Below are 27,836 nucleotides of genomic sequence, written 5' to 3' on the forward strand. Positions count from 1 at the left end.
TGAACAGTTGACATTTTGGGCCCAGACATTCTTCAGTCTGCAAATAACAAAATGAAAAATATACTCAATACACACACAAAATAGAATGGAATAAGCAGTCAATGTTTTGGATGAGACTCCCCTCCCCCCCCCCCCCCCAATCTGGACTCAAGAAGGGTTTCAGCCAAACCATCGACTGTTTACTCTTCTCCATGGATGCTGTTACATTGATTTCCAGCATCTGCAGATTTTCACAAACAAGAGAAAATCTGTAAATGCTGAAAATCCAAGAAACACACAGAAAATGCTGGAGGAACTCAACAGGTCAGGCAGCATCTATGAAAAACAGGACATGGGAAGTCCTGCTGAAGGGCCTCAAACTGAAAGGTCAACTGTAGTTTTTTCCATGGATGCTGCCTGAGTTCCTCCAGCATTATGTGCATTTCATCTGCAGATTTTCTCTTGTTTGTGAAGATAACTGACCTATCCGGCCCAATGGGCCTACGCCACGTGATTGCACCCACGTTACTAATAAACCTAGGAACTCACGAGATCACAGGGAAAATGTACAAGTGCAATAGTTCCTTACAGACAGCAGCAAAACCAGCCTGGGCCGATGGCACTGTAATAATGTTATACTAATCCCCAAAGCTAAGAGTTATTTCTGAGCTGTAACAGAAATATCCAACAAAATCAAGTCCAGAGAGAGGAAGGACCAGCTAAGGTTGGCACCAAAGTTATACAACCATTAAAAGCAAGAATTGTAAAACTAATACATAACTGATTTAAAAAAAAAGTTGGCCACTTTACATGATAGCTTAGAACCTGAAAGTGCAATGCCAACTCAGCAGGTCAGGCAAATTGGTCAAGATTGGGACAACTCTGAGTTGGACATTTAATTGCCTACCAAGTGATACAACTTGTACAATTAGCACCATTTCCAATCTAACCAAGATCTGGCATTGGAATAGATGTGCAGCCAAAGGTAAGCAAATTGCTTCACGCAATTGGTTAGGGATGAATTTATAAGGTAACATCATGAAGAGGCTTCCGGATATGAGTGGCTATTATCCTTTCTTTTCCTGGAAATCAAATGGCAGTTTTCCTCTTGTTTAACATACTGCTTTGCCAGTAAAATAGGCACATGTTAGCATTCTCTATCTGCAGTACGTGGGATGTTGGTTAATGCAAAAAGATCTTAGAATGAAGCGTGCTCTCTGGGATGATTTTGTTTTCCTTCGGCGCTGGTATAGCAGCACTGCTGGAGAACTGCAGTCTCATTGCTCCAGTGACTTTCGTTCAAGTCTGACCTCAGGGGCTCTGTCTGTGAAGTTTGCACATTCTCTCTGTGACTGCATGAGTTCCCCCTCCCATTGTTGGGCTGCCACTTTACTCACTTCTTATTTAGAGATACAGAACAGTAACAGGCCTTTGCCGTTCAATGAGCCCACACCAGCCAATTATACGTGACCAATTACCCTACTAACCAGTATACCTTTGGAATGTGGGGGGAAACTGGGACACCCAGAGGTGGGGAGAACTTACAAACTCTTTACAGGCAGCAGCAGGAAAGCGCACAATACCATATGTTTTAAGAAGGAGCTGGTTTTACTGCTCCGCTTCAGTTGCCTGAAGCTTCTGGCATTCATTCATTCCCCTGCAATTGCTCCCACTACCCCTTAAAGTCACAACTCACACAATTCCACTCTTGTAGCTACCAGAGAATGCTTCCTCCCTCGTTGTGGCTGCAAAAGGAATCTATGAGGACAGGGAAAGTGTTTGCAGTTCTACTGAAGGGATGTTGAGTCTGTGAGATCAGAGAAGGCACAGGAGAAGCATTACGCACACCCCCAGGGCCACCTCGAGGCAACAGATACAGTCAGTTTCTGGGGAGGCATCTGTTGAGAACAACCGTCTTTTGTTGTCGACTCATGTCAAATAGCTGCTGGGGTCTCTCACACTGCGAGTTCTCAAAATGTTAGACTCTTTCACTACACCTAGTGCTCTTGACTTCACCCTCCATTATACTGTACACCAGTACATGAACCCAGCTGAAGCCTCTGGAATGCTGCACATCCTTACACTTCCCTCTCCCAGCTCTATCCTATACCCTCCCATTGCACCCTTTTTCCCTCTTGATCACAACCTACTTCAGATTCCTGTCCTCTATCAACACCGCTGACTTCTTTTTTCCTTTTACTTTGTTTGCCTCTGGTCATTTCCATTACAATGCCCTGCTTTCTCCATCTTCCCTCTCCCCCACGCCCATTACATTACTCCTCTCTGCATGTTTCTTTCCCCCCTTCCAATGTCTTCCAGCTGTTAACTTCCACTCTCTTGCTCTCTGACCTTCTCCCCCTGCCTATCTCTTCTCATCCTTCCCTCTCCACAACTCCCTCCCATATAACCATATAACAATGACAGCATGGAAACAGGCCATCTTGGCCCTTCTAGTCCATGCCGAACGCTTACTCTCACCTAGTCCCACCTACCTGCACTCAGTTCATAACCCTCCATTCCTTTCCTGTCCATATACCTATCCAATTTTTTTTTAAATTACAAAATTGAACCTGCCTCTACCACTTCTACTGGAAGCTCGTTACACACAGCTACCACTCTCTAAGTAAAGAGGTTCCCCCTTGTGTTACCCCTAAACTTTTGCCCCTTAACTTTTGCTCCCATCCAATCAAATGCGGCACCATTTACTCCTTTGCTTTTCACCTTGCTATGATACTTTAAAGAAGGATGGTAGACAGTCGCAGGGCAAATTACTTGAATGAGTGGGGGTGCAACTTCAGGACAGATACACCTTAGAGTCAAGATTCAGCCTTCTGGCAGCTTGGTGGCTGTAACAGGGGAAGCTTGTGCTGGGTTTCAAAGCAGACATTCAAACTCTCCCTGAGAGCCACTAGTGAGGAGTGATTAATTGTTTCAATGAAATTCCATTCTTGTGAACGATTATGTGAATTGAAACTGACCTCACCGCCTTTTGCAATCTTCAGGCAGGACAGGAGGAATCCTGTTCCTAGGTTATGGCTTGTTTTTCAGTTCTCTCAGCTGCAGACCATCTTCATGAATGTTGTATTTTGCACGACATAAAACTGAGTAAAGGTAAATATTTGTACAACACACACAAAATGCCGGTGGAGCACAGCAGGCCAGGCAGCATCTATAAGGAGAAGCACTGTCGACGTTTCGGGCCAAGACCTTCTGTAAATATTTGTACTTTGTTTATTGATTTTGTAATAATTATGTTGTCCATTTTATTCTTCAACTCCACAAAAAAAAAGAATCAAAGCTGCAGAAAGTATAGAAATATTACTTGAATGAAAAGCCTACAATCTTCACTGAGCAATGTCATGTTTGGAGCTTAAGTTGACCTCTGCTGTATCAAAATCAAATACATGTCACCAACCATTTTGACTAGTGTAGCCCGTATGACATTGAAATCCCTTCATCAAGTCACTAATAGTTCACTCTTTTTTAAAACTCACTGTTCATTGTTACTTTCTCACCCTTCAAAGCTCTGCTCCAGTGATAAAAGATGCTACCCCTTCTCTAAAGGCAGAGCTTGCAGTTGCTCCAGTGCCCAAGACAATAAGGAGAGTTACACTTAACACCTAAAGAACAACTAAATACCAGTCAAACAGATATTTTAGTTTTTTAAAATGTTAAAAATAAATTTAAATGTAATGAAAAAAAACAATAAAGACATGTTAAATATCATAAAAATAATAAAATAAAGCAAATTAATTAAGTATCTGCCATATCATTGTGCCACAATAAGTTACTGTGTGCAGATCAATGGGGTCACTGTTTGATCTTCAGCAAGCTCCATCACAGAGTGCCCGGATGCAAAGTGCGTTTGGACCAAGAGTGAGCTGAATTCCAAAGGGAGGCAAACTGTACTAACAAACAGCCAACCAACCCCCGCTTCAAGATCTCTTCAAATTCCTCTGCCTACTTCTTGGAATGCTGCTTAATCTGTCAGAATGATTATTAACAGGGGCTTCTATCTGTGTCTCAGTATCAATTAAAGATAAGAAAAGTTATCAAATTCATGCAGATTTCCTCATGTTATCAAATTCATATTTGGTTGGCATCGCAAAAATAGTATTTTTTCAGAATGCTTCATCACACTGAATCTAGTCTGCTTTGAAGATTTCTTACAATAACCATGTTAATCTGCCAATTTTATTCATTAACAGGTTAAAATTCAGTTAAAGTGTACAACGGAAATTGTTTGAAAAATGTGTCACTTTGCAGTAAAACCCACTTACTATGGGTCTCAATGCAGCACTTTTACAACATGGAGTATTACAGAGTACAGCATAGAAACAGCCCACGTAACCCATAATGTTGTGCTGAACCAATTCAATTTGGAATCAAATGGCTAACTAAACTGATCTATTCAGCCAACACAACATCCATACCCTTCCATCTTCCTCACATTCATGTGCCTATCTAAATATCTCTTAATGCTCTCTATCATCACTACCACCACATCAGGCAGCACATTTCAGGTGCTCACCACTCTCTGGGTAAAACACTTACCCCTACACTTCCTTTGAAATTACTACCTACTCACCTCAAATACATGTCCACTTATATTAGATAGTTCGATCCTTAGAAAAAGATATTGTCTGTCTAGTAGATCTTTGCCTCTCATAATTTTATAAAGAGATATCCCCTCAGCCTCCACCACTCCTGGAAAAAAACACCCAAGTTTGTCCAACGACTTATTATAGCACCTGCTCTCTAATCCAAGCAAGATCCTAGTGAACCTCTTCTTCACTCTCAACAAAGCTTCGACATTCTCCTATAACAAGGAGACCAAAACTTTACTCCAAATGCAGCCTAACTAGTTTTTTATAGAGCTGCAAAGCAACTTCCTGATTTTTGAACTCAATACCACCACCAATTAAGACAAGCAAGACAAATGCCCTCTAACCACCTACCAATCTCTGTAGCCGCTTTCAAGAAAGTATGACATTGGACCCCTAGATCCCTTTGCTCATCAACACTATTAAAGATCTTGCTTAATAGTGTAACACGAGTGAATCTGCAGATGCTGGAAATAAATAAAAACACAAAATGCTGGCAGAACTCAGCAGGCCAGACAGCATCTATGGGAGGAGGTAGTGACGACGTTTCAGGCCGAAACCCTTCATCAGGAGTGAAGTAACATGGGATGGTCAAGGGGGGATAAGAAGTGGGGGGAGGGATGAAGTAGAGAGCTGGGAAGTGATAGGCTTAAGGGAAATGGGCTAGGGGGAAGGTGGGGAATTATGGGAAATAAAAGAGAAAGAAAGGTAGGGCTGGGAGGAGATTATAGTGAGGGGGGAAAGAGAGAGAAAGAGAACCAGACTAAAATTATAGATAGGGATGGGGTGGAGGGGGGCAGGGGTATCAACAGAGGTCTGGGAGTTTAATGTTCATGCCGGCAGGTAGGAGGCTACCTAGGTGGGAGATAAGGTATTGCTCCATCGACCTGCATGTGGCCTCATCTTGACGGTAGAGGAGGCCATAGACAGACATGTCGGAGTGGGAGTGGTCTGTGGAATTGAAGTGTGAGGGCACAGGGAGACCCCGCCACTGCTGGAGGACTGAGCACTGGTGTTCAGTGAAACGGTCTCCCAGTCTGAGGCGGGTCTCCCCAATTTATAAGTGGCCACATCGGGAGCACCGGATACAGTATATCACCCTAGTTGACTCGCAGGTGAAGTGGTGCCTCACCTGAAAGGACTGTCTGGGGCCTGGGATGGTGGTGAGGGAAGAGGTGTGAGTGCAGGTTGCAGGGATGAGTGCCTGGAGGGAGGTCGGTGGGGAGGGATAGGGGGATGAATGAACAAGGGAGTCGCGTAGGGAGCGATCCCTGCAGAAAGCGGGGGGGGGGAGGGGAAGATGTGGCTGGTGGTGGGATCATGTAGGAGATGGCGGAAGTTACGCAGGATTATACGTTGGATCTGTAGGCTGGTAGGGTGATAGGTGAGGACCGGGGGACTCTATCCCTGGTGGGCTGGCGGGGGGATGGGGTGAGGGCAGAGGTGCGTGAAATACGGGAGACACAATGGAGGGCAGAGTTGATAGTGGACGAAGGGAAGCCATCTCCTTTGTCCTAGAATGAAAGGCCTCATTCTGAGAGCAGATGCGGTGGAGACAGAGGAATTCAGAGAAAGGGAGAGCATTTTTGCAGGAGACAGGGTGGGAGGAGGAATAGTCTAGGTAGCTGTGGGAGTCTGTAGGTTTATAGTAGACATCGATGGATAGGCTGTTTCCAGAGATAGAAACAGAAAGATCTAGAAAGGGGAGGGAGGTGTCGGAAATAGACCAAGTGAATTTGAGGGCAGGGTGAAAGTTGGAGGCGATGTTAATGAAGTTGACGAGCTCAGCATGTGTGCAGGAAGCAGCACCGAAGCAGTCGTCAATATAACGTAAGAAAAGAGGAGGACAGATGCCTGTGTAGGCTTGGAACATAGATTGCTTCACATGGCCGACAAAAAGGCAGGTGTAGCTAGGACCCTTGAGGGTGCCCATGGCTTCACCTTTAGTTTGGAGGAAGTGGGAGGAGCCAAAGGAGAAATTGTTAAGGGTGAGGACTAATTCCACAAGGTGGAGAAGAGTGGTGGTAGAGGGTGACTGGCTGGGTCTGGAATCCAGGAAGAAACAGAGAGCTTGGAGATCTTCCTGGTGGGGGATAGAGGTATATAAGGACCCTATCTCCTCTACCGTCAAGATGAGGCCACACGCAGGTCGATGGAGCAATACCTTATCTCCCACCTAGGCAGCCTCCTACCTGCCGGCATGAACATTCAACTCACAGACCTCCATTGATACCCCTGCCCTCCCCCTTACCCTATCCCTATCTATAATTTCAGTCTGGTTCTCTTTCTCTCTCTTCCCCCCCCCTCACTATATTCTCCCCCCAGCCCTACGTTTCTTTCCCTTTTATTTCCCATAATTCTCCTCCATCCCCTAGCCCATTTCCCTCCAGCCTATCACTTCCCAGCTCTCTACTTTATCCCTCCCCCCACTTCTTATCCCCCCCTCAACCATCCCATGTTACTTCACTCCTGATGAAGGGTTTCGGCCCGAAACGTTGTCACTACCTCCTCCCATAGATGCTGTCTGGCCTGCTGAGTTCTGCCAGCATTTTGTGTTTTTATTTTTTTTGCTTAATAGCGTATTGGCTATTTGCATTTGACCCACCAAGGTGCAGCACATCACATTTGACCGTAAGACCATAAGATACAGGAGTGGATTTAGGCCATTTGGCCCATCAAGTCTGCTCTGCCATTTCTTCATGGCTGATCCTATTAACCTCTCAACCCCAATCTCATGCCTTCTCCCTGTATCCCTTCATGCCATGACTAATCAAGAATCTATCAACCTCTGCCTCAAATACACACAAAGACTGGCCTCCACAGTTGCCTCTAGCAAAGAATTCCACAGATTCACCACCCTCTGGCTAAAGAAATTCCTCCTCATCTCTATTCTAAAAGGACATCCCTCTATTCTGAGGTGCTAGATGCTCCCACCATAGAAAATATCCTCTCAACCTCCATTCTATAACCATTCAATAGATTTCAATCGGGTCACCCCTCATTCTTCTGAATTCTAGTAATTACAAGCCAAAAGCTTTCTTCATATGACAATTTTCATGAAAATCCTTTGAACTCTCCCCAATTTCAACACATCCTTTCTAAGATAAGTGGTCCAACCAAAGCTGTTCACAATACTCCAGGTGAGGCCTTGCCAGTGCTTTATAAAGTTTCAACATTATATCCTTGCTGTCATATTCCAGTGCTCTTGAAATAAATGCTAATTTTGACTTTGCCTTCCTCACCACAGATTCAACCTGTAAGTTAACCTTTAGGGAATCCTGCACAAGGACTCCCAAGTCCCTTTGCGTCTCAGTTATTTTTGTATTTTCTTTCTATTTATAAAATAGTCAACTTTTCTTCTACCAAAATGCATGACCATATACTTCCTGACACTGTACTGTCTGCCATTTCTTTGCCCATTCTCCTAATCTGTCTAAGTCCTTCTGTAGCCTCTCCACTTCCTCAAAACTACCTGCCCTCCACATTTTTTTTATATAATCTGCAAACTTTGCAACAAACTCATCAATTCCATCATGCAAATCATTGACATATAACGTAAAAAGAATCAATCCCAACACAGACCCTTGTGGAACATCAGTAATCACTGGCAGCCAACCAGAAAAAGGCTCCCTATATCCCACTCTTTTCCTCCTGCCAATCAGCCACTACTTTATCCAGGTTAAAATATTTCCTGTAATACCATAGGTTTGTAGCTTCTTAAGCAGCCTCATGTGTGGGACCTCGTCCAAGGCCTTCTGAAAATCCAAGTACACAATGTCAACCGATTTTCCTTTGTCTATCCTGCATATTACTTAGAATATAAAACAGTACAGCACATTACAGGCCCTTCAGCCCACAATGCTGTGCCAACCCTCAAACCCTGCCTCCCATTATGCCTCCACCATAAATCCCTCCATATACCTGTCTAGTAGTCTTTTAAACTTCACTAGTGTATCTGCCTCCGCCACTGACTCAGGCAGTACATTCCATGGACCAACCACTCTGAGTAAAAAACCTTCCTCTAATATCCCCCTTGAACTTCCCTCCCCTTGCCTTAAAACCATGTCCTCTTGTACTGAGCAGTGGTGCCCTGGGGAAGAGGCACTGGCTATCCACTCTGTCTATTCCTCTTAATATCTTGTACACCTCTATCATGTCTCCTCTCATCCTCCTTCTCTCCAAAGAGTAAAGCCCTAGCTCTCTTAATCTCTGATCGTAATCTATACTCTCTAAACCAGACAGCATCCTAGTAAATCTCCTCGGTACCCTTTTCAAAGCTTCCACATCCTTCCTATAGTGAGGCAACCAGAACTGGACACAGTACTCCAAGTGTGGCCTAACCAGAGTTTTATAGAGCTACATCATTACATTGTGACTCTTAAACTCTATTCCTTGACTTATGAAAGCTAACACCCCATTAAGCTTTCTTAACTACCCTATCTACCTGTGGACATTTACCCCCAGATCCCTCTGCTCCTCCACACAACCAAGTATCCTGTCATTTACTTTGTACTCTGCCTTGGAGTTTGTCCTTCCAAAGTGTACCACCTCACAATTCTGCAGGTTGAACTCCATCTGCCACTTCTCAGCCCACTTCTGCATCCTATCAATGTCTCTCTGCAATCTTCAACAATCCTCTACACTATCTACAACACCACCAATCTTAGTGTCATCTGCAAACTTGCCAACCCACCCTTCTACCCCCCACATCCAGGTCGTTAATAAAAATCACGAAAAGTAGAAGTCCCAGAACAGATCCTTGTGGGACACCACTAGTCACAACCTTCCAATCTGAATGTACTCCCTCCACCTCGACTCTGCCTTCTGGAGGCAAGCCAATTCTGAATCCACCTGCCAAACTTCCCTGGATCCCATGCCTTCTGACTTTCTGAATAAGCCTACCGTGTGGAACCTTGTCAAATGCCTTACTAAAATCCATGTAGATCACATCCACTGCACTACCCTCATCTGCATGCCTGATCACCTCCTCAATGAAATCTATCAGGCTTGTTAGGCACGATCTGCCCTTCTCAAAGCCATGCTGACTGTCCCTGATCAGACCATGATTCTCTAAATGCCCATAGATCCTATCTCTAAGAATCTTTTCCAACAGCTTTCCCACCGCAGATGTAAGGCTCACTGGTCTATAATTACCTGGACTATCCCTGCTACCTTTTTTGAACAAGGGGACAACATTCTTTAAAGAATTGCAACAGAATTGTCAGGGAAGATTGTCTTTTGAGGAAATAATGCTGACCACAGCCCATTTTATCATGTGCCTCCAAATACCCTGAGACCTCATTGTAATCAACTCAAACATCTTCTCTAACTGTTCACCCTCTGCAAGGTCAGTCACTTGGCCAGGCTCATTCCCCAACACTAGGTTCAGTACGGCCCCTCCTCTTCTTGGACTATTTACATATTGATTTAAGAAACCCTTCTGGATGCACTGATCTAAACCTTGTTCAATCAGATGGTCCCAGTTTATATTCCTGAGGTCCCCATGAAAACAAGTCTATTGTCTTTGCAACATTCCCTCACATGAATGCTTATTTATTCCTTACTGTCCCAACGGCTACTCGGGGTTCTGTAATTCAATCCCATCTGAGTGATTGCACCCTTCCTACGCATATAGATGCAATTGGCAAACCCTCTATTATGTCCTCTCTGAGTATAGCTGTGATATTAGACCATAAGTCATTGGAGCAGAATTAGGCCATTTGGCCCATCAAGTCTACTCTGCCATTTGATAATGGCTGATCCATTTCCCTGTCAACACTATTCTCCTGCTTTGCCCCGCTAACCTTGCATGCTCCGACTTATCAACAATCTATTAACCTTCCTCTTAAGTACACCCAATGAACTGGTCTCCACAGCCACACGTGGTAATGAATTCTAGAGATTCAACACCCTCTAGCTGAAGACATTCCTCTTTATCTCACTTCTAAATGGATGTTCCTCTAATATATGGTTCTGCCCTCTGGTCCTAGACTCCCCCACTGTCGGAAACATCCTCTCCACATCACTCTAGACCTTTTAATATTCAATAGCTTTCAATTAGATCCCTTCTTCAAAGTTACAGTGAGTACAGACCTATAGCTATCAAACACTCCTTAAATGATAAGCTGGAATCATTTCTGTGAATTGCCTTTGAATCCTCTTCAACGTTAGCATATCCTTTCTAAGATAAAGGTCCAAAACAGCTCACAATACTCCCTGATTATGTTGTCCCTGATTAATAGTGCAACTCCCCCACCTCTTTTACCTCCTTCTCTACCTTTTCTAAAGCATTGACCAGCCAGTCCTGTCCCACTCTCACAAAATGCTGGAGGATCTCAGCAGGCAAGACAGCATCTTTGGAAAAAAGTACAGTCAACATTTTGGACCAAAATCCTTCAGCAGTACTTAAGACGTCCTCCAGTTCTCCGGTCCTGCCAAAGGGTTTCAACCCAATACATTGACTGTGTTTTTTTTCCCCCCATAGATGCTGCCTGGCCTGCTGAGATCCTCCAGCATTTGGTGTGTGTTGCTCTGATTTCCAGCATCTGCAGATCTTCTCTTGTCTATCCCTCTGTCAATCAAATGCCTGTAATGCTACAACATCGTATTTCCATGTACTGATTCAGGATCTAAGTTCATCACCTTTACCCATAATACTCATCACTTTAAAATACAAACACTATCCACCCCATCATATCCATTAGTTTGCTCTTGCCTGTATTTACTGGCCCTGGCATTTATCTTCTCCTCCATCCCTCCACTGCCTGACCTGATACTCTGGTTGTTAAAATTATCATGTATGAGTTTTACAGCCTCCAGAATGGTCCTGGGTATATCCAGCTCCAGCTTTTCCAACTTTGTTAGTCAGGAGCTGAAATTGTGTCCATTCCTGCAGATGCAGTCATCAGGGAGAATATTAGGTTCTCCGCAATCCAATATCTTACAGGAGGAGCAAAATTCAAAGTACATTTATTGTCAAAGTATGTACGCATTATACAACCTTGAAATTCCTCTCCTTACAGACAGCCACAAAAGAAGAAACCCACAGTATCCCACACAAAAAAATGACAAACACCGAATGGAGGGGGAGGGGCAACAAATAATGCAAACAACAAAAGTAAGCAAATAGCATTTAGAATGAAAGCGAGTCCTCAGGCACAAAGCCCAGAACACCCAGAGCAGGCTGCAGCCTCAGCCTCACTTCAGCACATTGTGGGGGAAAAGTTATGGTGCCCTCAGACACAGAGCAGCTGGAGAAGGCCCACAGCCTCAGTACAGCAAAGGGTGAAGTAAGTGTCACAGAGCAGCAAGGAGAGTCTACCTGACCTGCGTTTTTGGTCCCGACACTCAGACCTTTCAATATATCTGGCCCATCATTTAAATTGTCCAAACATTGGTCATTTCTCATGCTAGGACCCAGGCCCTGTCACTTTGATATGTTCTGGGCATATTCCAGCCCATATTCAACCTTTCCAAACTGTCCAGAGCTTAGTGCAATCAAACCTTGCTCCCTGTTTCCTTCACTCTGACTTTTCTCCATTTCACACACCCCAACTCTATCTCGAACATGCCTCAATATCTCTCCAACTCCGTCTCAGATATGCCTCCACCTTGCTGCAAGTCCTCATCAAACTCCTCCATCCTGCACCCTCATGCTTCAACGCTCGACTCAGCCTTGCCTTTGCATGCCTCTTCATTGTTCACGGAGATCATTTACCATAATTTTTCACAGAAAAAGTGTTATTTATGAGGTAGTTGGTTGTATTTCTTGTTTTGGGAACTGCTTGTAAACTGTCGCCTGCTTTCAGCAGCAACACCACCTTAAACCAGAAGCAGTCTGCCGCCTTAAATACAATTCTGCCAACACTTATTCTGCCTTTGGCTTTAACTTCCTAAGCTTAAGTTCTACAATCAAATAAATGATTCCAATTGATACCCTTAGCCTCCATCTGTTCTCACTGAAGCCTGCTGAGCCAAAGCCTCCCACTCTAATCGTGGCCCACTCACACAATGGTTTTTCCACTTAAACCTTGCCTCTTTTTATTGGCCCTTGCTAATTTACTCATACCCCAAGTGTTCTGTTGCTCCTCAGAGAAGTCCTGACTTGTCTGCTGTTTTTTCTTATATAACAGGCAACTCAAGTCCACAAGGAAATGTATCCAACTCAGTCTGTGACCTCTCACTTCACAGACATGTCCCAAAAGGCCCTTTTCACGTTTTAAACCTGGTATGTAAAATACACAAGGGCTCTGCACCCCTGACATCTTAATGTTCCTTCAGGGAAAAAGTAATAACTAATAAACTATTTCTGTTATTTTTCTCTTTTCCATTGGTTTATAAATTATGTATAAAATTAAGAAAAAAATTGTGGGTTTTAAATGGGGAATAAATTTGATAGCAAGTTACAAAATACTCTTCTCTTTAATATTATAACAGAAAATAAGCAGTAACGTGAAGCATCTGAATTGATCTGTTTTATACATCATTTGTGTTATATTTTGTTGTTCATTCCAAAATATTCCCAACCTATTTTTCTTGATAAAATCTTCCTGCTTATGTGGACATTTGTAGATCTGTCAGTCCCCACATTTGTCAAGATATACACATTATGGCATATGTCACAAAAGAACAACTTAATAAAAGAACATGCAACAGAAAGATAAAGGTAACAGAGGTTTGTTATTTTGATCAGAAGCTGAGATACCCTATCCCCACCTGCAGTGAACAACTGCCTATCTGACTTAATTTTCCTTGTCAAGAACAATCAACCTCTAATTGAATTCTGGTCATCCTCATGGGGACAATTTATCTTCAAAAGTAAATTTAATCGCTTTGTAGAACAGGAGCTTAGAAATGCGCCTGTTGAGTGCTGCTTTTTGCAGTATTGTGAGTACAAGATCCTTATTTCTCTGGAACATAAATTCTCTGGAACATATTTCTCTGAACCAGTCTGAAATGAGCCATTCTAGAAATTTGATCAGGCACTTCTGTTTGTAAATGACCTTTGTGCATTAAATGTAGTTTCTAAGTCAAAGACACATCAAACAATGCCATTCTCTGTGCAAGACCTTGGTCTTGAACATTGCTGCAGTTTTCAGTACCAGCACTTGACTAAGGTAGCAACTTGCATGCTACTCAATAATCCCATCATATTTCATGGCATAACTATTTCTGTGCCAAGTTTTATTGTAGTTGTCCAGGGAAAAACTGCCAGGTCTAATCACCAATCTAGTATTTGCGTAAAGTAAGTAAATCAAGTTGCCCACAATCCTTATATAAATATGAAATACATTTTTTAGAAAGATTAGAAGCTTTTGCTAAATTTACAGAGCGTGAATTAAAAGTTTATTAAAAATAATTTATTACATCCAAAAGTAGAAAAGATACATCAGTTTAGTTTGGTAATATATTAACTAAGTAAGTCTTTTTTTCTGTGCCTTCAACATTATTTATAAAACCAGTTAATAAATGTATAAATAGTATAAAAACATGGATTAATCAATTTTATTTGAAATAATTCCATATTTTGAATTTATAATATGAAGACTCAACATTTGATCTGTCAATTAAGACCATATTAGAATTACTTATTGCTTACTTGCAGATTTTTAAGCCTAACTAAGGTAACTCTAAACCATAACAATCTTGCCCAGGCATTCTTAACAGGGAAAATGTCCTAAATCAGTTAGTTGGAACAAAGGTAATACTCTATTTAATGTTTCAAACTTGTTAGAAATTCATAAATTAGTATTTGCATTGTTCATAAAGAGGTATGACCATGTCATCTACTGAAACAAGATTTGTTTAGTACTGTTTTGACAGAACAGTTTGTCAGGATCGGAATCAGGTTTAATATCACTGGCATATGTCATCGAATTTATTTTGTGAAAAACAATAAATTACATAATAATAAAAATATTAATTACATTATATGCATACTTATTTTAATTAATAGTTTTCATATTATCTATACGTCTGTATATAAGTAGTGCAGTAAGAGAGGAAAACTCTGTACATTGCCTATCAGTGGCATCAACAAATCTCGACCAAGAGGTATTTCTCACAGGTCGACGGCAGTTATTTAAAGAAGGAGCTTCGAGAGCATTTGTCCATTGTACGTGGCCTATCAGCGGCATCGACAGAGCTCTACGAACTAAATAAAAGTACAGAACGGATAAGCGGAGCGGCCATTGTCGGGAGTAGGCCAGTGGTGAGTGTGGAAGCAACAGGCTTTGTCTCAGAAGAGGCTTCAGCTAGGAAGAGGCATTGGCTCTCTGTAAAGCATCTGTTAAGGTTTCCTTGTCGTGTTTTCTCCCTTTCTTACTTTACCACTTAAATGGCTGTGATGTGTATTTCATGTCGGATGTTGCAGAACAGGGAGACCCAGAGTCTTGCAGGGAACTACAGCTGTGTGGAGTGCATCTGGCTGCAGCCCCTTGAAGACTGTATTAGGGATTTCGCGCAACAACTGGATGGCCTTTGACTTGTATGGGAGAGCGAGGTTATAAATGATCGAAGTAGGATGACAGGGAAGTATTCGCCCAGAAGTCTCAGGAGGCAAGTAGCTGGGTGACTGTCAGGAGAAATGTGAATAGGCAGTTAGAGCAGGGCACCCCTGTGGCCATTCCCCTCAAAAACAAGTATACCGCTTTGGATATTTCTGTGGGGGATGACCTCCTGGAACAGTGCCACAGTAACCGGGTTACAGGCACTGAGGACGGGTCCATAGTGCAGAAGGAAAAGAGAAAGAAGGGAGTGGTGCTGATAGGGGACTTGATAGTGAGGGGAACAGACAGGAGATTCTGTGGATGTGAACAGGACACGCGGACGATATGTTGCCTCGCAGGTGCCAGGGTCAGGGATATCTCAGATCATGTCCTCAACATTTTGGAGAGGGAGGGGGAGCAGCTAGATGTCTTAGTACATATTGGTACAAATGACATCAGAAGGAGAATTTAGAGAGTTAGATAGAAAGCTGAGAAACTGGACCTCCCGGGCAGTAATTGCTGGATTGCTGCCTGTGCCACACAGCAGTGAGGGTAGAAGCAGGATGATTTGGCAGATAAATGCATGGCTGAGAAGCTGGTGCAGGGGCAAGGGCTTTAGGTTCTTGGAAAATTAGGATCTCTTCTGGGGGATGTATGACCTGTTCAAAAATGATGGTTTGCCCCTGAACTCGAGGGGACCAATATTCTCATGGGCAGGTTTGTTAGAGCTGTTGGGGAGGGTTAAAACTAACTTGGCAGGGGGGTGGGAACCAGAGTGAAGGGACTCAGGAAAGGATGGATGGTAAAACAGTAAAAATCGTGTGAGTCAGATTGCAGGTGATTGGACTTAGTTGCAGCCAATGGGATGAGTATCAGATCATTAGGGATGCAGAATCAGAAAGGACAGCAAATACGGTACTCCATGTGTTGTATCTAAATGCGTGTAATATAAGAAATAAGGTGGATGATCTTGTTGCAATATTACAGGTTGCCAGGTATGTTGTTGTTGTGTCCATCACTGAATCATGGCTGAAGGACGTTTTTATGTGGGAGCTGAATGTCCAAGGTTACACGTTATATCAGAGGGATAGGAGGGTAGGCAGAGGGAGTGGTTTGCTCTACTGGTAAAGAATGGCATCAAATCAATAGAAAGATGCAACGTTGAATTGGAAGATCCTATGAATCCTTGTGGGTTGAATTAAGAAACTGCACGTTGATGGCAGTTATATACAGGCCTCCCAACAGTCGGCTGGTGGCGCAGTGACATCAGCACCGGACTCTGGAACAGAGGTTCCCGGGTGCGAATCCAGTCAGGCTGTTCCCGAGTATGCTTTCCACCCGTGCCGGTTTGACTGTTGAGCTCACAACTCAACCTTGTAAAATAAAGAAAAATACAACAAAATGTCTGTGAGGAGTGGCGCGCCACACAGTCTCTTGTTCCGTACCTTGTAAGGCATGAAAATGCCCAACGCTGACCTCTCAGGCCTGAGTCAATGTCATCATCATCATCATCTCCCAACAGTGGCTGGGAGGTGGACGCACTCACCACTCTCTGTGTAAAATAACTTACCCCTGACATCTCCTCTGTACCTTCTTCCAAGCACCTTAAAACTATGCCCTCTCGTGCTAGCCATTTCAGCCCTGGGAAAAAAGCCTCTGACTATCCACACAATTAATGCCTTTCATTATCTTGTACACCTCTATCAGGTCACATCTCATCCTCTGTCGCTACAAGGAGAAAAGGCCGAGTTCACTCAACTGATTCTTATGAGGCATGCTCCCCAATCCAGCAACATCCTTGTAGATCTCTTCTGCACCCTTTCTATGGTTTCCAAGTCCTTCCTGTAGTGAGATGACCAGAACTGACCACAGTACTCCAAGAGAGGTCTGACCAGGGTCCTATATAGCTGCAACTTTACCTCTTGGCTCTTAAACTCAATCCCACGATTGATGAAGATTGAAGCCTTCTTACCCACACAGTCAACCTGCGTAGCAGGTTTGAGTGTCCTATGGATTCAGACCCCAAAATCCCTCTGATCCTCAAAACTGCCAGGAGTCTTGCAATTAATGCTATATCTTCATTTTGGCAATCTTTGCTTCATTGTTAATTGGAAATCTCAATACCTTGTATCAATTCTGGCAGATAATGAGACAAGATATTGAATCAAATTTTGGAGAACTGGAGCTTCAAATACCATCCTCCGCTAACAAGTCTTATCAAATAATCAGAACCTCCTCCCCCTACCAAATAAGAACTCACAACCCATAAAAAGAAGTCAACATTGGAGAGGTTGCAGAGCAGTTTCACCAGCATATTCCTTGGATTAGACAACTGAGAATCAGAATCAGGTTTATTATCACCAGCATATGTCATAACATTTATTAACTTAACAGCAGCAGATCCATTTCCATTGTAGGGAGAGACTGAATAGACTGAGTCTGATTTCCCTGGAATGAAGGAGGATGAGAGATGACCTGACAGAGATATAAAAAATTATTCAAGGTCTAGATAGTCAGAAAAACTTTTTTTTACTCATGGTAGGCATATCAAAAACAAGATGGCATAGGTTTAAGTTGAGATGAAGGAAGTTTAAAAGGTGAGGTGGAAGTCTGCACACACCACCAAAAAGGTTTGCTGGTATTTGGAATTCTCTACTAGCGGATGTAGTGCAAACATATACAATAACAATGTTTAAGAGAAGACATATAGATAAGCAGGTGTATAAACATAATATAGGCAAATGGTTATTGTAGCTGGCCAGTAAGTCAGTAGGTGTCATAGGTTGAAGGGCCTGTGGTATATGACTCTGTGACTCTAACAAACAATAATATAACCATCAATCACCTATGAACAGCCACTGATATTCCCCCCATCCACTCTTCACAACCCATAAACACATTCCCTAAATGGGGATAAACCACGTACCATTACACCCAGTTCCTGACTGGTGATCCTACCTTTTCTTCTTCTTTTATGTCCCTTGCACATCCCATCCTCCACCGGACACCTATCTACTCTACACATTCCTCAGCTATCAACCACATCACAATTCCAGTATCAGAAAGGGTCAATTCCCAAAGTTCTTCCAATCTGATAAGTATCTTTGCATAAATCCACAGACCTTGAGTTGATCCAAGTTCCTTGAGTAGTCTACAATGGCTAAGAGTATGAAAGTAAGTTGTCCAGTGAAGAGGGTTGATTCCTGCAGTCTATCCTTTCCCTTACAGCTCAGAGGAAAAGGACAGGGAAATACTGACAAGTATTTAGGAAATATGTATCACTGAACTGATAGAGCACCAAGCATTCCTCTGACAAAGACAAATAGGGATCATTGGGAGCTGTGGACATGGAATGTGCTGAACTGAATACAGTTACACAACTACGGGAAGGAGTATTGAGGACTTACTGATGGCAGACATGACCAAGTGCATTTGAATTTGGTAAAGCCAGAGTTTAGCCCTACAGTGTTCCAACAAGCAGAGCAGAAGGATCATGAATCATCATCACCAGTGTGGAGCAGACACTTATGTGCCAGAACCATAAATTTCCTCAGCTTCTACTAAAAGAAATATAGTGACGAAAGAAACTCAGCAACATGATGTATTATCATCTATTGCTGATGTGCCAATACAACATTAGCTGTACTTTTATCAACTCCTGAAAAACTATTCGATATTAACAGCTGTAATGTTCAATAGTTACAAATTTAATCTAAATTTTATAGCTGCAATTCTTATCATTAGACTTCCTGATTGTTGTTTATGCATCATGCTTTTCTCCTCTTCAAATTGAGCAAAAAAATGTAACAACTTATTATGATTCATTTTATCAACATTCTCTAATGGATTAGAAAAAATAAAAATGGCTACTTCCCAAAGCTAGCATGTGGTTGTTGGTCATAATGCAGACCTCAAATTTTACATAATTTCTACTCAATAATCAGAGTTATTGAAAGATGATGTTATAAAATTTACACAATTCAGAAATAGTTTGTCTTTTTACATATTTTAGGGCCTGGATACACACACATTATTTTGCCCGCTTTTTGCTTAGTATGTGCAGTCCCAGTAGGAGAATTAACAGTCCTATATTCACTGCCTTCCAAGGGAATTAAAACTGCATTAAAAAACTGAACAATAGCATCTTTATCACTAATGCTGTTGAAGGACTCCAAAAATACAGTTCTACATTTTCATTATAACCACTCTTTATGTGCTCAGGATTCAGAAATGAATTTTGTTAAAAATAGTTTCTTTGTAACATAATATTTTTAATGAAGTATTCACCTTGGCCTGGATTTTGCTGTCAGACTTGCACGTAGGTCATGAATTTCTCAGAGCTGTCCCACTCCGACCTACAGTGAAAGGAACCCAGAAGGCTGCTTGAAACATCTGTTGGGGAAGCAATGACCTGCAATTTCAGGTCAAACATCTGTGTATGTTCTTCAGCAATTCTCTAATCTGTGTCGTGATTTAAAAAAAAAGTTAATTTAGATGTGCATTATAGAGGTGTACGATAATTGGTTCTTCTAAATAGATAGAAATTGAACTGAGATTATGCTCACTTACTGTGGTAGCTATTGATAATAAGACTGTAATACCATAAGACATAGGAACAGAATGAGGGCATTTGGCTCACTGAGGCTACTCTGTCATTCAATCAGGGTGATTTATGTTCTCTCTCCACCCCATTCTCCAGTCTTCTCCACGTAAGCTTTGACATCAATATTAATCAAAAACCTTTCAATCTCCACTTTATACATACCCAATCACTTGGTCTCCACAGCCATATGTGGCCAGGAATTAAGCAGATACTCCACTTTCTGGCTCGGGGGAATTCTTTCATATCTTTGTTTTAAAGGGATGTCTTTCTATTCTGAGTCTGTGCCCTTTGGCCCAGACTCTTTCACCTTTGGAATCATCCTCTCCATGGCCACTCTACCTCAGCCATTTAATGTTTGGTAAGTTTCAATGAAATTCTCCCCCCTCCCCATTCTTCTGACACAAGCAAGTAAAAGCCCAGAGGCATGAGATATTCTTCATATGTTAACCATTTTATTCCAGGGATCATTCTCATGAACCTTTTCCAGAATCCTTTCAATTCCAGTACATCCTTTATCAGATATTGTTATCTAAATACTACATTTCCCTGCACAAATGGAGATAGTTCAAGAACAGGGGAAAGATGTAGAAGAATATGTAAAATGAAATATGCAGATGAGAGAAATCTGAAACAAAAGCACAATGCTGGAAGCACTCATTGAGTCAGATAGCATGGAGAAAGAGAAACATGTTTAAGGAAGGTTGAAGACCATTCAGCAAACTTGAAAAGACATTAAAAAGAAATTAACGTTAGGTTTCAAAGGTGGAAATGGTAGTGATGGATAGGACAGAGGGAATATCTTTGACAGGTTGAGGCTGGGGTTACTCTAGGACAAGTGATTAATGGAGCATTTAGAGTTAGATGTGTGCAAATTGCTCCTCTCTGATCATCCAGCTACATACAGTCATAGGGTCAGAGTAATGCAGAATGAAAACAGCGTATTTGGCTCATCTGAGGCATGCCAACCACGGCATCCAACAAACTAGTGCAATTTCCCCACACTTGGCCTAACTCCTCCTAAACCTCTTCTATCGATGTACTTATCCAGATAAATTTATATTTTACTATTGTACCTGCCTTAATCACATCATTTGACAGCTTATTTCTGAGCATTCGGATAGGCTGGGTCTAAATGGTGATAGTCAGTACAGTCTTGTGCATGGGAAATCATGTTTCACAGGTCTCTAGTTCCCTGGCTTGTCTTTGCTGCATTTCTTAAATAACTGTGCAATATTAGTCACTCTCCAGTCTTTAAAAAACTACACCTGTGACTAAAGATGAAGTGAATGTCTTTGTGTAAATTTCTTCCCTGGCTTCTTAAAAAGTCTCACCTTGGTAATTTGTTTGCTGTCCAAGACGTCATCACTCGTTTCTCTCATTTCTTTTGCATCCATCATTCTCTCTGCAGTTAAATCTTAGAGAAATATTCAATAAAAACCTCGCATACATCCAGTGACTCCTAATCCACAGCTAATTTACTGTGGCCAATTAAACTGTGAATGAACATGTTTTCAGGAAGCAACTAGACAGTAGGAATGAATGTGGTCACAGGGACAATGTGGAAACTTCACTCAAATAGCACCAGAGTTGACAACTGAATACATGTCATGGGAGTTGAGAGACACAACATCAGTTCAGTGTCACTATTTCAAGTAAATATATAGTTCTCTGTGTCGGTCATTTTTGAGAACCACTTTATAGAGTGCACTATTAGATACTTATTAAAATCTCTTGTTTTATTTAAGCAAAATAAATTTTTATATCCAAAGTCTATGTCCTGAGTTATCCAGAATCCTGAAATAGATTCAACTGATAGTATCCATATCTGTACTTTTATTTATAAGAAGAATAACTCTGTAGCCAGAAGGAATTAGCTTACCTTGGCCTATAACAATGTTGGGGCAGTGGGCCTGTTACTGAGCTGTACTATTCTTTGTAAGTATTCATCTAATACTTTGATTTATCTTGTTTCACAGAACATAACAACACAGTACAGGCCCTTCAGCCCATGATGACGTGCCAATCTTTTAATCTATCCTAGCATCAATCTAACCATTTCCTCCAACATAGCCCTCCATTTTTATATCATCCATGTGCCTATCTAAGAGTTTCTTAAATGCCCCTGATATATCTTCCTATACCACCACCTAATTCTACTCTCAGGTGTTCCATGTACTCTCCACTGTCTGTGTAAAAAAAAAACTCTGACGTTAACCCTATACTTTCCTCCAATCACCATAATATTATGCAGCCTGCTATTAGTCATTTACAACCTGGGAAAAAATCTCTGGCTGTACACTCAATCTATCTCTTGTCATCTTGAACACCTCTATCAAATCACCCCTTGTTCTCCTTCATTCCAGAGAGAGCAGCCCTAATTTGCTCAACCTATCCTAAGTAACCATAGTAACTACTTACATTTATCTAGTTAGAAATAGCAATCATTAACTACACATGAATGTAAATCAAACAAAAAATGGCATAAAATGGGTGTCAGCTATAACTAGCAGACAGATTAAGATCAATCAGCTGAGGACATTGGATGTCATAGAAGCTAAACAAATAAGGAAACAAAAAGTGTATGTAGTTTGTGCATCCTTTGACACAATGAAAGAGCATCAATATTTCTGGCTGATCTTCACCACCATGCATGTGACATTGTGGTGACCAGACGTTGCATATGCATAACCAGCTTAAATATACTGATGAATTTTTCCCCTCATTATCCATTACAAACCACTTAGAAACAGGTTTATGATTCACAATTTAGATTATAGTCCCATGATCCAAAGCTTTATTGGCATCTGTTTATTAGGAACAGTTGGATGAATTGTCAATTCTGATTACCTCCAAGGCATTCTTATTAATAACATTACATTATTCTAGCATGGCTCAGCATATAACAAACCAACCTCATCCGAGGAATCAATTTAGGGGTAACATTGAGATTGAAAAGTTACCTGATATTTTAAAGGTCATCAAATATTGCTAAATATTTTCAAACTGGTAAAAGAACTTGTGGACTAAATTTAAAAGCGGGCAGAGGAATCATTGAATATGCTGCCATTGTTAAATTATCAGATAACTTTGGAAATTCTCAGCAAGGTTAGCAACAGCTGTGGATAATGTTCAATCTAGCCTCTGCCTCTTGTGTGTTCCTCCACTCTAAACCCTCCCCAACCCAAATGCACCTACAAATTCCTAAACCGCACTAACTTGGCAGTTCACATTTTCCACTGAGTCACCCTACAAAATGCAGTTGTCTGCAAAATAGCCCAGCGAGCAGCTGAATCTCATGCACTGACCCGGGCTGCCCTGATGGCTTTTTAAAAACTCGCTATCATCAAAGTTCTCCTCAATTGTTTCTCAATCCCTCTGATGATCAAAGGCATTAGAAACAGCTGATCATCTGATGTAGATCTGAATAATCTAAATTAAAATTATAAGAAGTAATAGTGTATATGTAGGCAGCTCATGACACAAGAATTAATGCCACGATAACACAACTCCATGACCGATGTTCCATCCCAATTTTGGGCTCTTGCTCCGTAGTGGTATATAACTACATGGACTTCTGCTGAGTGTTGGTTTTCTCCCATATCTCAAAGACATGGTGTTTGGCCAATATACAGTTATAAAGGCATAGGTGGGTGACAGGAGAGTCAGATGGAGTTTAATAGCATCTGAGGAAGAATAGGTCACTAGGAAATAATTGGAGGTATTAGGACAGGCAACCCCCACATTGAGGGGAGTGGGTGTGTGTTCCAAGAAAGTGGCTCATTCCACAAATTTCCATAACACAAAGCCATGTCATCACAGCATGTAAGAAATTAAAGTTGGAAAAAAAAGGATTAATTTTGGCCACTGGCAACAGGATGTTAACCTAGCAGTCGCCAAACGCTGCATATATATAACCAGCTTAAATATGCTCATGAGTTTTATCCCTTCCTTAATATCCATTGAAAACCATTCAGAAAGAGATCAATCATTCATAACATAGATTACAGTCCCAAAACCCAAACCTTCACTGCCATCCGCTTACGAGGAGCAGTTGGATAAATAGTCACTTTTGATTACCACCAGAGCATACCAATAAATTGTGTCACATTATTCTAGAAGCACTCATTTATTTCATTTTATGTATATATAGTAAGAGTGAATTTTTAGTCCCTATATTTTGCTTTTTGGTAGTGATTTATGAAATTCATAATGCTGAATTTCCATTAGCAAAATTGTCATTATGTGGGTGTCACCCATATGCTTTGAGAGCTGGCACAGATCCATAAGACTATAAGATATAGGAGCAGAATTTGGCTATTTAACAAATCAAGTCAACTCCACAATTCCATCATGGCTAATCCAATTTTTCTCTCAGCCTTAATCTCCTGCCTTCTCCCTGTATCCCTTCCTGCCCTGACCTGTCAAGAATATATAACTTCTGCCTTAAATACACATAAAGATTTGGCCTCCACAGCTGCCTGCGGCAAAGAATTTGACAGATTCACCACTCTCTGGCTAAACAAACTCCTCCCTATCTCCATTCTAAAAGGATGCCCCTCTATTCTGAGGCTATGCCATCTGATCTTAGAATCTCCCACTATAAGAAAGACCCTCTCCACATGCACTCTTTCAAGGCAACTTCCTAGCTCTTTACTTCATCCTTCTACTCCCAGTTTCACCTATCACCTTATGTTTCTCTCTCTCCTGCCCCACCTTTTAAATCTATGCTTCAACCTTTTTTCTCCATTCCTGCCAAAAGGTCTCGGCCCGAAACATTGACTGTACTTTTTCCATAGATGCTGCATTGCCTGCTGAGTTCCTCCAGTATTTTGTGTGTGTTGCTTGGATTTCCAGCACCTGCAGATTTTCTCTTGTTTGTGATTTGAATTCCACCATCCAAATCATTGACATACAACATAAGAAGAATCAATCCCAACAAATACCATCGTGGAACACCATTAGACACCTGCAGCCAGCCAGAAATGCTCCTTTTATTCCCACTATTTGCCTCCTGTCCATCAGCCACTGCTTTATCCATGTTAAAATCTTTCCTGTAATATCATGGGCTGATAGTTTGTTAAACAGTTTCATGTGTGGCACCTTGTCAAAGGCCTTCTGAAAATCCAAGTACACAACATCAACCAATTTTCCCTTGTCTGTCCTGCTTGTTGTTTCTTCAAAGTATTCCAACAATTTTGTAAGGCAAGACTTTCCCTTGAGGAAACCATGCTGAACACAATCTATTTTATCCTGTACCTCCAAGTACCCTGTGACCTCCTCCTGAATAATTGACTCCAATAACTTCCAACCACTTGAGATCAGACTAACTGGCCTATAGTTTCCCTTCTTCTGCTTCAAGAGTGGTGTGGCATTTCCAATTTTCCAGTCTTCCTGAACCATCCAGAATCTTGTGATTCTTGAAAGGTCATTACTAATGTCTCCACGATCTCTTCAGCCATCTCTTTCGGAACTCTGGGGTGTACACCATCTGGTCCAGGTGACTTATCTACCTTCAGGCCTTTCATTTTCCCAGGAACCTTCTTTCCAGAGCTGACAGCTGGAATGGCCTGAAGAAAATATGAGAATTGAACCATGACAGCATTGGAGCAGGCCCTTCTGCCCATAATGTTTTGCTGAACTAGTTAATCAAATGCCCAAAATAAATTAATCCCTTCCATGTACAAAATGTCCTTATCCTTCCTTTTCCATATATTTAAACTTGAACACCTCTATTATATCAGCCTCCTCCAGCTAGAGCATTCCAAGTACCCACTACTCTAAAAAAAAATCTGGGTTTGCACAAACTTGCCCTTTCTCACAAATGCATGGCTTTTGGTATTAGTCATTTCAACATCGGTTCAAAAAAAAGATACTGGCTGTTAATCTGTGCCTCTTATAATCTTTTAAACTTTAATTAAGCAAAATATATCATGACACTACTAAAGTAATGAAATTAAAACACAGGTATTAATAAAATGAAAATCCAATAAAATGTTCAGAAACATTTTTTCTATTGAGGCCAGTGTCCTCAAATAACACAGCCATGCTTGACAAGGCTGACATAAAGCTAAAGGAGCCAGATATACTGAATCCAAGCCCTTGGCAATTCAGACAGTGGTGATGTATGTGGAAAAGTGAGAGGTCAGATATGCTAGCATCTGACTGCCAGTGAATTTTACTCTTCCACAGTATGCGCACAAATGGACAAGTCACAGACTTGCTCAACTGGTAACACATCAAGAAGGAAGCACAATCATATACAGTATTACAACCAATGACCGTCCTTCAGTCTAGGAAATAAAAAGTAATTTCATTAAACAATTACATCCGTTATCAGTGTTCTAAATAGATTCAGTATATTTTATTCTGTTTTATTAATTTTGACTATTATGTTTAATTATAGGTTTTAATTCAGCATTCAACAGTTTTGATTATAAAGGCCAAATGTGACATTTAAGATTTGTCTACATAATTATAAAATGCTCAGTCATCAAGTTCTTTTGAGATTACTGGATGAGAATTAACAATTTGCCAAATTACTGATGAGAAGCAGTTCAATTACGGTGCCCTAAATTAAAATGAACTGTTCCTGGAGTTCAGGCTGGTCACCTAATTAGAATCCCAGTCTATTCTTGCCGACAAACAGGTCAAAGAACTCCCATCCTCAGTCACGGTAGCATTTTGGCAACCCTTGCAAATCATTCGCTTTATGAAGAATGCACACTCGGTGATCTCTTGCCCTGGCATGGAATCAGATCAAGTTTCCAGTTCAGCCACTTTGCCAAGTGGACTTAGGTCAGCATGATGAGAGCAATTTGTCTTTACAAGTTCACTTTCATATTCAGTGGTAACAATAGTATCTGTTCTGCTGTAGCATCATATTTCCTGATGTGTAGACCAACGCAAAGGGCATTCTCCAGTGAAAGATACCTTGAAATTTTCAACATATGAATTAATCTAAGCAGGTATTGCAAACAACATCCATACTGTGGTTTCTTGCTATCATTATTATGTCAAATTAACTGGTGTTTACTACTGTATGAAACGACAGTTTATTCAGACATACTGAACAAAACCAATTTCTTTGTAAGTGTGATTTATGTAACAGAATGAGTATTTTGAACTTGCACACAAAATCAAACAGAAGCTGAGCTTTCTGCTCTAATCTTATCTCCTGAGAAGTCTTAAGCTCATCTTCTTAATTTTATTTTTGAGATCTGCACTTTGCTAGGAAGTTCTGTATTTACTTAATCATCCTTGGAAAAAGTGGCAGTAGACCGCCTTTTTGGATCACTGCAGTATGTCTGGTTAAGGTTCTTCCAAGAGCAGAGTATTTCAGTATTTAAACTCAACAAAGATGGAACAGTGATATTTCAAATCAGGATAGTGTGCAACATGAACTGAAACATGATGGATGGGATGCCAATCCAAAGGCTTCTCTATCATTGATGGTGTTGGTGTAGCAGTCATCCAGTCAAGTGTTAATATTCCATCACACTCCTGATTTATGCCTGGTGGCTAAGCTGCTTCACTACAGGTGCGATTCAGGCATCTAATCAACAATGTGGAAGATTTCTCACCTCTGCCCTGTCCAGGAAAAAACAGGCTAAATCGAATCAAACTAATTACTGCCCAGTCTACTAGCAAAGTGATTAAATTGTGATTGACAAAGCTATCAAGTAGCACTTCCTCACCAAGCTTGGGTTTTGTCACGAGTACTTATCACAGTCCTGAACCAAGAATGGAATGAAGGGCTGAATTTTATAAATTGTGGCAATCTACCTTGGCGCCAGAGACACATTGACACTTCTTGGCTACCCCAGCACACCATCAGACTGTGTTGGTCGATGATGCAAATAACATATTTCCCTGCATGCTTCAATGTACATGGTCTAGTAACACTCACCTTACCTAATAAAGTTTATCTGCAACTAGAGGATGGCTATCCTTATCATACATATAAGGAAAAAAGATGGTGTGATTGTTAAAAGTCAATCAATTGCTTTGGATAGCCATATGTCAGCAGAAGTCCAGTCCCTATGCGACTCCCTTGTCCAATTGTGTGTCCCCCCCCCCCATACCTTCCCACCGATCTCCCTCCTGGCACTTATCCTTGTAAACGGAACAAGTGCTACACCTGCCCTTACACTTCCTCCCTCTCCA

The 27,836-nt window shown here is 41.4% G+C and overlaps 1 protein-coding gene across 2 annotated transcripts in view; it reads right to left on the reverse strand.

Moving 5' to 3' along the window:
• lrrc4ca (leucine rich repeat containing 4C, genome duplicate a) overlaps positions 1-27,836 on the reverse strand; it is a 1,033,148-nt gene that overhangs the window by 776,048 nt on the left and 229,264 nt on the right. The window contains exons 4-6 of one of the 2 annotated variants that reach the window (XR_009513335.1): positions 21,005-21,087; positions 19,358-19,531; positions 13,986-16,443 (exon numbers count right to left, since the gene is read on the reverse strand). The gene's annotated coding sequence lies outside the window, so the exon portion shown is untranslated. Of the gene's footprint in view, positions 1-13,985; positions 16,444-19,357; positions 19,532-21,004; positions 21,088-27,836 lie in introns of those variants that run through there. The other variant, XM_059975961.1, reaches the window with a different exon arrangement.

This window comes from Hypanus sabinus, chromosome 7 (genome assembly GCF_030144855.1).
Source record: "Hypanus sabinus isolate sHypSab1 chromosome 7, sHypSab1.hap1, whole genome shotgun sequence".
NCBI classification, from domain to species: domain Eukaryota; kingdom Metazoa; phylum Chordata; class Chondrichthyes; order Myliobatiformes; family Dasyatidae; genus Hypanus; species Hypanus sabinus.